The sequence below is a fragment of the Salvelinus sp. IW2-2015 genome, unplaced genomic scaffold (assembly GCF_002910315.2).
Source record: "Salvelinus sp. IW2-2015 unplaced genomic scaffold, ASM291031v2 Un_scaffold16625, whole genome shotgun sequence".
NCBI classification, from domain to species: Eukaryota; Metazoa; Chordata; class Actinopteri; order Salmoniformes; family Salmonidae; genus Salvelinus; species Salvelinus sp. IW2-2015.
In genome coordinates this window covers 440328-449856 of record NW_019957678.1, presented here as the reverse complement: position 1 = coordinate 449856, position 9529 = coordinate 440328, and the positions used below count along the sequence as shown (strand labels likewise).

Sequence of the window (9529 nt, the reverse complement as noted above, 5' to 3'; positions counted from 1 at the left end):
GAGGAGGGAGAGAAACAGAGCGAGAGAGAGAGCGTAGAGGAGTTAGAAGAGCCAGGAGATAAGAGCAGTAAGGAGAAAACAGGGCACGAGAGAGAGCAGTAGAGGGAAGAAGACGAGCGAGACGGAGAGAGCAAGAGGGAGAAGACGCGAGCGGACGAGCAGAGAGCAAGTAGAGGTAGGGGAGAAAGACAGAGCGAAGAGAGCAGTAGAGGGGAGAAGACAGAGCGAGAGAGAGCAGTAGAGGGGAGAAGACAAGCGAGAAGAGAGCAGTAGAGGGGAGAAACACGAGCGAGAGAGAGCAGTAGAGGGGAGAAGACAGACGGAGAGAGCGTAGAAGCAAGAGCAGTAGAGGCGGAGGAGAGAAAGACAGAGCGAAGAGAGAGCAGGTAGAGGGGAGAGAAGACAGAGCGAGAGAGAGCAGTAGAGGGGAGAGAAGACAGAGCGAAGAGAGCATAGAGGGAGAGAAGACACAGAGCGAGAGAGAGCAGGCAGAGGGGGGAGACAGACACAGAGCGACGAGAGCAGTAAGAGGGGAGAAGACAAAGCCGTGATAGGAGAGAGAGAAGAGCGAGCTAGGCATTAAGCGTGCTCCACATGGGCAGACCGGAGAAGGCAGGCGTGTTCTGGTGTTATGGACTCCCCCAAGCCAACTAAATGAGTTAAGACAGAGCCAAGGACATGAGTCATTCACAATTCCCATGGGAAAACTAGACAGTGTTCTTAGTGTGTTTAGCACAGGAATAAATCACTTTAGCAAAACATTGACGCTACGCTTATTTTGCGAGAGCAAAACATTTGCTGCATCGTTTACCAGAACCTAGGAGAGCGCGCGCGGGGGGAGGGCCTCCTGTATCTGGGAAAGTCCTACACAGATAGATTCAGATTCACATGGAGTAGTTGGCATGCAATTCAAATGTTTAAATATGAAACTATTGGTGAAAACGAATTAAATGAATTTTAGCTTCAATTGAAGAGATTTGCGTTTTCATAAGGTTAAGCTCGCCATACAATCAGTGCCCGCCCCTGTGAAGAGACATGGGTGTATAAACTATGAAACCACACCCTGCTCCCTCCACTATATAAGCCCTGACGAAAAGTGTAACCTCCTGTTCCTGGGTACATAGTAGGATGACGGTGTCCCGATGTCAGAAGGATTCAGATAAATAACTACAGAATGAAGCCAACCTCAGCGGGAGCTTTGGTGCGAATGCGTATGAACTTTGAACTCTTATTCGCTACAAGAAAGTGATACCTTCCTAGCCGTTTGAGTTTAGTGAGTTGCCGCTGTAAACGTGGGCTAGGAAAGGACGGACAGTGGAGTATCCCGTCTACCACACAACGGACGACCACTAGCAACGTTTCCCAGTTCACCACCATAGACACTCTTCAAAGGACCAGAAGGACTCTGTTGGGCAAAACAACAGGCCTTCCATCTACACCAACCTATTGAAGCGCAGCTCAGAATAAATATCTTATTGCATCTTTCCATTTTCAAATGGCGAATTAGAAAAAAAAAAAAAAAATTGCATAAGATTCTTGATTTAACGAAGAGTAGCTGCCTACGCCGCCGATAGAGACATCGCTTCTCCCTTTTTCTTCAGTCTTCCCCGCTCTCTTCACTTCAAACCCAACCCCCTTTTCTGTGTGTTCAAACCAAGCTTCATATATGTCCCCCGAACGGACGCGTTTTCCTTATATGACGTAAATTGTAATTCAAGTAATGATTGCATTCTGTGTAATGCTAATTCGTGTGCATTAGATTAGTATTTAGTATATATAGAATAATTGAAACCCTATTTTGTATTGCTCATTCAACTGTTAGCCCAGGTTCGTGAAGATAACCAAGAATTACAAGGTTTCAGTATGAGACTGAAATAAGTGACGATTAATATTGACTGCTATTGAGGTAAAAGCATGACCAGTCTTTAAAGTTTATTCGAACGCATACAGCTCTATAAAATATTATGCGTGGTGCCCCGACTTCTAGTTAATTACATTTACATGATTAGCTCAATCAGGTAATATTTAATTACAGAAAAGATTTTATTAGAATACATGTCATATCACTTAATCACGGCATTCACCAAAGACCACGACAGGGATAGTCTAATAGGTAGTCGAAAAGGTAGTCTAATAGGTGGTCTAATAGCGTAGATCTAATAGGTGTCTAATAGGTTAGTTCTAATAGCGGATAAGTCTAATAGGGTATCTAATAGGGTAGATCTAATAGGTGGTCTTAATAGGTGGTCTAATAGTAGTCTAATAGCTCGAGATTAGGTGTATAAATTCCCCAATTGCTGCCACAGTTTAACTACTGACAGCATGCTGCGGTCCAGTCAGAGTTAGTCCTGGTGGTAAGAGGTTAGCCTAGCGGCCCAAAAAGGCTGCGAGATGTATTTCGATTGCTTATTAACTCTTGCCACTATCTAGGGGTGCCTGCTTTTGCTAGACTTCAGACATTAACGTTTCCCAAATGAAACGTGTTCCTCGATACCTCAATTCATGCTCACACTGGAAAACAATATCGCATATTAATTATTACTATTGGATAGAAAACACTCTCTAGTTTCTAAAACCGTAGTTGATATTATTCATACTCTGATGCGTGAAAACAGAAGTCATATCCTGCAGACACCTAATCCATTTCAAGAATGAGATATTCTGAAATTGAGTCTTCTGTTCCAGGTCGAGTTTACTAAGTATTCTCCCTTATAAAGGATATGGCGTCTACATGCCACTGCAACGCCTTCCCCTAATTTCAGTAAGCAGGTGAGACTGTTGAATGACCGCGAGTAGCACCATCTGGAATAGCAGAGACGCGCGGTGAGGGAGGAGCCTCCTAGCAGAGACGCGCGGTGAGGGAGGAGCCTCCTAGCAGAGACGCGCGGTGAGGGAGGAGCCTCATTGAGTGTTTCAGAGACTCTCAATAAAAATAAGGTTTGAGGAAAAGTTTGCGCGGCCGACGGCTTGACACAGTGTCAAGCACAATCAATGAATTTCCCCGAGAGGAGAAAACGAAGGTGGAGGGAGAAAAACTGGATGGATAAAAGGACAGACAGAGCATCCAGAGGCTGCCAGGAGACCTGGCGCAGCACAGGGAGCTGTCCACCGCTGCAGATTAGGGGCACGGGTAGATACCTCACCTGAATYTGACAGAACAGCTGGTGCCTCCGCACCTAGCCAGATGTCCAGACCGCTCTCACACTGAGAGGACACGGACACCTGCCTGCCACACACAGCGAGCGCATCGTATAGGCCGTTCCGCTGTAATCTTATCCAACAACAAAACGACACTACGTAATCTTTACAGAGGGCTACTGCTTCAACCAGTCTCGACTTAGAGTGGATGCCGATGGTAGTGATATTGGTGTCAGCAGTGGGATGGGTTGTTAGCTCTGCAACACAAGAGGTCATTGTGTGGGACTGGGGGGGGAAGGCCCGGCCGCTGAGCTTCTCCTCAGCCTGGGAGATGACCTCATTCAGAGAACATATGCTCTTTATCGCCACCTTTCTGGGCCTTGCTCCCATTTCCATTCAGCACAAACAACCAATTCTCTATACCTAGAAACACACTAACACTCAGAGCCTAGGGCGGTATACCGCATCTCACTATAAACCGCTATTGATGCATGGAACACTTTCTCTTTTTACTTTACCATCACTAACGYTATTTCAGTGTTTGGTTATTTAAAAATGTGATACTCAACTCCGGCACGTGTAATGTCCGTTTCTATAGTTTCCTCTGTTTGCTACTAGAGCGTGTCGTCCTCCCTCCTCCTGCATGCCACTTCCCACACCAAACCCTGTCGCCTGTCACTCAAGGAGACAGCTGTTGCTCCACCACCGAGTCACAAACACTTTCCTGTCATTCACTCTGCTGCAGTCTGCATGGTCAGATAGATGCAGTACGATGTTGGTGACATGCTGCTTTCCACAAGCATTCTATATTAATTATTCGTTTCTGCATCTTGCCCTCTGCAAAGTACTGTCTGCTAGTTTGTCTTTTCTTAGCAAGTTGTTGGGAAAAAATTATCTTGTTAGCCGCTAATCGCTAGTTATAGAATTAGAATAATCATTCTATTTCCATGATTCCAACAGTTCTCCAATTAACTAGGCCAATTGTTTGGACCTTATCATGATGCACTGTATGGCAGTGTGGAAGAGATAAGTGAAGGAAATTAAGATTTTTTTTAAATTCAGTTGGATTGAACAGTATTAAACAACCAGAATGGAAAAAGGCTCATTGAAATCACGTGTTATTTATGTGTTGCCACCCTGCKCTACAAACTTTATTATTCAAAAACATAAAACACCATCAAATACCATCACAAATGTGAAAAATATTGTGATATGATATTTTGGCCATATCTCCCAGCCCTAAAGGTTGTTTTGCCATTTTTTGTAATGGTGTTGAAGGCGCTTTTTCCTCAATTAAAAACTAAAATCTCACAAAACAGTCATTGTGTTTGCTTGTAATCTAGTCATAAATCGCAAACTGATAACACAGCCGGGCTAATCCTTGAGGCAAACAGACCAGTAGCAAAATAGCTGAACAAATATAGTCATTCATTCAAACAACATCCATTTTTACAGATGACTTCTCTCTCAGCTCCCCCTCTATGCTGCTTTCACACAGAGACCTAGCCCCGCAACCTGTCATTCAAGGAGCACATGTTGTTGCTCACACACAGACCTAGCCCCGCCCACACACACAGACCTAGCCCCGCCCCCCACACAGACTAGCCCCGCCCAACACAGACCATAGCCCCGCCCCACACACAGCACCTAGCCCCGCCCCCCAACACAGACCTAGCCCGCCCCACAGCACAGACCCTAGCCCTCCCCAACACCCAGACGTAGCCCCTCCCCACACACAGACCTAGCCCGCCACACACAGACCTAGCCCCCGCAACCTGTCATTCAAGGAGCACATGTTATTGCTTGACCACGAGACACTTGCGTTCAGTCTGCAGGGTCAATGCAGCACATGCAACGATGCTGTTTTCACTTTGCTTCTTAATATCAATCCACTAGCGTTTTATAATTACACTATCAGTTTGTCTTTTCTTACATCTGCAAACAGCTAGTTTGTATTTTCTGAGGAAGTTTGAGCGTACAGCTTCTTAGCTGCTAATGCTAAACGCTAATAAAGTCAGAGCAAACGTAATTAGCTATACAGCCTGATAATACCAGCAGTGTAGACCTAAATCAGCATGTTTGTGCAACAGTATCAAAGAGGAATACGTGAAGCAAGAATATGTTAACTACATAAAGTAGCTAAGAACAAGCATTCAATGTAGCCAAAGATTATAGGGTCCCCTAGGAAACACGTATAAACCCTTTTTGTTCCTATTCTGTCACATTAATTCCTCCCCGGCATTTTTATTAGCTGTAATGTCTGCAAACACTGTATTCGGTGCCCACTATTATATTCATAATATAGAATGAGAATAATCATTCTATATCCCACAAATATATAGAAAAAGAATTTGAAAAAATATTGAATTTGGCCTTTACTACTACAGGCCATAGAAGCACATTGAATAACACATTCATAGATGTKAATTAAAAAAATAAAATCATAGTTCGATACCTTATTCATTATCGGTCCTATATCTAGGAGAGATAAGATAGCATCTCCATACTTCCATTATTTATTTTTTACTGTTACCAAGTTACCTTCAGACCAGTCTCGTGATWCTTGTGGGGGTCYTAGAGCAAAAATGGAGAACCTTTTCATGATATGACCGATCTTTGGGATGTCTCCTGGCCTGACAAACATCACTGTAGCTCTGCCACTTTCCACCGCAGATGCAGAACGCCGACATAGGCGGATTGAGACGCAGCCCATGCTAATAAAAACAGATATCTATAGCTTAAACTGACAGATGTTGATGGAGACATAAATGTTGCATCAACAGCCTTAAGGATTAAAAACCCCTTTCTGAGCTGAGGTCCACTAAAACCCCTTTCTGAGCTGAACGCAGGTCCACTAAAACCCCTTTCTGAGCTGAACGCAGGTCCACTAAAACCCCTTTGAGCTGAGCGCAGGTCCACACCACTGAAATGGTTTATTACCACCCACCCCACTGAAATGGTTTTCAATATCCACCCACCCCACCACTGAAATGGTTTCAATCACCCACCCACCACTAAAAATGGTTTCAATACACCCCACCACCACTGAAATGGTTTCCAATACACCCCCACCACACTGAAATGGTTCAATTCACCCCCACCACTGAAATGGTTTCAATTCCACCCCACCACCACTGAAATGGTTTTCAATACCACCCCCCCCACCACTGAAATGGTTTCAATTCCACCCCACCACCACTGGGGAAATGGTTCAATTCCACCACCACCACTGAAATGGTTTCAATACCCCGCACCCCCCCACTGACATGGTTTCAATTCCACACCCAACCCCACCACTGAAAATGGTTTCAATACCACCCCACCGCCACCACTGAAATGGTTTTCATACCACCCCACCACCACTGAAATGGTTTCAATACCCCCCCACCACCACTGAAATGGTTTCAATACCACCCCACACCACTGAAAATGGTTTCAATACACCCCCCCCCACTGACAAGGTTTCAATCCCCCCCCCACACTGAAACGGTTTCAATACCACCCCACCACCACTGAAATGGTTTCATACACCCACCACCACTGAAATGGTTTCAATCCACCCCACCACCACTGAATGGTTTCAATACCACCAGCCAACCGATGAAATGGTTTCAATACCACCCCGCACCACTGAAATGGTTTCAATACCCCCCCCACCACTGAATGGTTTCAACTACCCCCCCACACCACTGAAATGGTTTCAATACCCCCCCCCCACCACTGCATGGTTTCAATACCACCCCCACCACTGAAATGTTTCAATACCCACACACCGACCACTGAAATGGCTTTCAAATACCCACCCACCCCACCACTGAAATGGTTTCAATACCACCCCACCCACCACTGAAATGGTTTCAATACCACCCACCACTGAAATGGTTTCAATACCACCCCACCACTGAAATGGTTTCAATACCCCCCACCACTGAAATGGTTTCAAAATAACCCCCCACCACTTGGCGAAATGGGTTCAATACCCCCCAACACGTAACTGGGTTCAAATGCACCCCGCCTGAAATGTCACATTCCCCACGCATATTTCAACATTACCCCCCACCACATGGAAATCGTTTCAATACACCCCACCCACCCATTTGGAAAAAAAACAATGGTTTTTTTTCCCAAATACCCCCCCCCCCCACTGAAATGGTTTCAATTACCCCCCCCCCCACACTGAAATGGTTTCAATACCACCCCCACCACTGAAATGGTTAATCCCCACACTGAAAAGACTTCAACCCCCCGCCACTGAAAATGGTTTCAATACGACCCCCCCACCAACTGAAATGGTTCAATACCCGCCCACCACTGAAATGGATTTTAATACCCACCCCCACCACGAAATGGTTTCAATGTACCCCACATATAATGGTTCTGAGATACCATCACCATCCACTGAAATGGTTCTTAAATACTCCCGCTCCGACCCAACCACTGAAATGGTTTTACCCCACCAATACGTCATACCCCCCTTCCGTCTCCATAATGCTATAGTATGAATCAATGTGTGCCGCTTGCAACCTTCCAACTCTCCCGACAAGACACAAGTGGCGATGCAATCAACGATGAATCATTCTTACCTGTCCTCGCAGCTTGTGGCGTTTCTGTAAGCGCTTCTATGATGCGTTTCACAAGGGCAACCGAGACCACTGTCCGTACACCACACCATCAGATATGTAGAGAGGATGCCATTCAGACCACCAGGCTCAGCCTCGTGTTTTGTTGTTTCCCCCCGTGCAAAAGGATGCTCCTTGCCACACGGCTCCATGTTAACTTCCTCTGTTATTGTGTCTGAGCGAAGTGTCGCCTGTAATTGATGACTCTGACTTCACACTTTGGCGTTGGAGTGGACTGCCTTTCAATCTGTAAGCCTCGGCTTAGTTGTTTCACCCTGACAGAGAGCGGACCTGCGTTCAGCTCAGAAAGGGGTTTTTAAGTGGACTGCGTTCAGCTCAAAGGGTTTAGTGGCTCCTAGGCTCGTGAGTAGTACCTGCGCTCACGCTCAAAGTGGTTTTAGTGGACTGCGCTAGCTAAGGTTCAGTGACTCGCTAGCTCAAGGGTTTTAGTGGACCTGCGCTCAGCTCAAAGTGGGTTTTAAGTGGGACCTGCGCTCGCTCAAAAAGGGTTTTAGGACCTGCGTTCAGCTCAGATTTGACCTCCAGAAAGGGTTTTAGTGGACCTGCGGCTCAGCTCAAAAGGGGTTTTAGTGGGACCTGCGCTCAGCTCAGAAAGGGGTTTTTAGTGGACTGCGTCAGCTCAAGTGTTTAGTGGACCTGCGCTCAGCTCAGAAAGGGTTTTAGTGGACTGCGTTCAGCTCAGAAAGGGGTTTTAGTGACCTGCTCAGCTCAGAAAGGGGTTTTAGTGGACCTCCTCAGCCAAAGGGGTTTTTAGGACCTCCCAGTCAACTTTAATCTAGGCTGCTTGATGCAACATTGTATATCTCCAAACATCTGTCAGTTTAAGCTATAGATATCTGTTTTATTAGCATGGGCTGCGTCTCAATCCGCCTATGGTCGGCGTTCTGCATCTGCGGTGGAAAGTGGCAGAGCTACAGTGATGTTTGTCAGGCCAGGGACATCCCAAAGATCGGTCATATCATGAAAGGTTCTCCATTTTTGCTCATACCCCCACAAGATCACGAGACTGGTCTGAAGGTAACTTGGTAACAGTAAAAAATAAATAATGGAAGTATGGAGATGCTATCTTATTCTCCTAGATATAGGACGATAATGATAAGGTCGAACTATGATTTATTTTTTTAATTACATCTATGAATGTGTTATTCAACTGTGCTTCTTGGCCTGTAGTAGTAAAGGCCAAATTCAATATTTTTTCAAATTCTTTTTCTATATATTTGTGGGTATTAGAATGATATTCTCATCTATATTATGAATATAATAGGTGGGCACCGAAATCAAGTGTTTGCAGACATTACAGGCTAATAAAATATGGGCCGGGGAGGAAAATGTGACAGAATAGGAACAAAAAGGGGTTATAACGTGTTTCCTAGGGGACCTATAATCTTTGGCTACATTGAATGCTTGTTCTTAGCTACTTTATGATAGTCTACATTCTTGCTTCACGTATTCCTCTTTGATACTGTTGCACAAACATGCTGATTTAGGTCTACACCGCTGGTATTATCAGGTGTATAGCTAATTACGTTTGCTCTGACTTTATTAGCGTTTAGCATTAGCAGCTAAGAGGCTGTACGTCAACTTCCTCAGAAATACAAACTAGCTGTTTGCAGATGTAAGAAAGACAAACTGATAGTGTGTAATTTATAAACGGCTAGTGGATTGATATTAAGAAGCAAGTGAAAACAGCAATCGTTGCAGGTGCTGCATTGACCTGCAGACTGAACGCAAGTGTCTCGTGGTCATAGCAT

General features: G+C 45.2%; 1 protein-coding gene across 8 annotated transcripts in view; it reads right to left on the bottom strand.

Moving 5' to 3' along the window:
* Positions 1–9529, bottom strand: part of LOC112080975 (protein quaking-A) — a 155268-nt gene that overhangs the window by 137488 nt on the left and 8251 nt on the right. The gene's annotated exons all lie outside the window — the stretch shown is intronic.